The sequence below is a fragment of the Grammomys surdaster genome, unplaced genomic scaffold (assembly GCF_004785775.1).
Source record: "Grammomys surdaster isolate TR1022 unplaced genomic scaffold, NIH_TR_1.0 958, whole genome shotgun sequence".
NCBI lineage: Eukaryota > Metazoa > Chordata > Mammalia > Rodentia > Muridae > Grammomys > Grammomys surdaster.
In genome coordinates, this window is record NW_021605377.1 from 1,940,685 (window position 1) to 1,940,900 (window position 216).

The window sequence follows — 216 nt, forward strand, 5'->3', positions numbered from 1 at the left end:
ACCTATATACTTATATGTACTGCAGGCACAATGACACCTATATACTTCTATATACTGCAGGGACAATGACACCTATATACTTATATGTACTGCAGGCACAATGACACCTATATACTTCTATATACTGCAGGGACAATGACACCCATATAAATCTACACACTGCAGGGACTGACACCTATATACTTCTATATACTGCAGGCACAATGACACCTATAT

General features: G+C 38.0%; 1 protein-coding gene across 1 annotated transcript in view; it reads right to left on the reverse strand.

The window, feature by feature from the left end:
• Positions 1–216, reverse strand: part of Apaf1 (apoptotic peptidase activating factor 1) — a 79,571-nt gene that overhangs the window by 8,294 nt on the left and 71,061 nt on the right. The window lies entirely within an intron of this gene.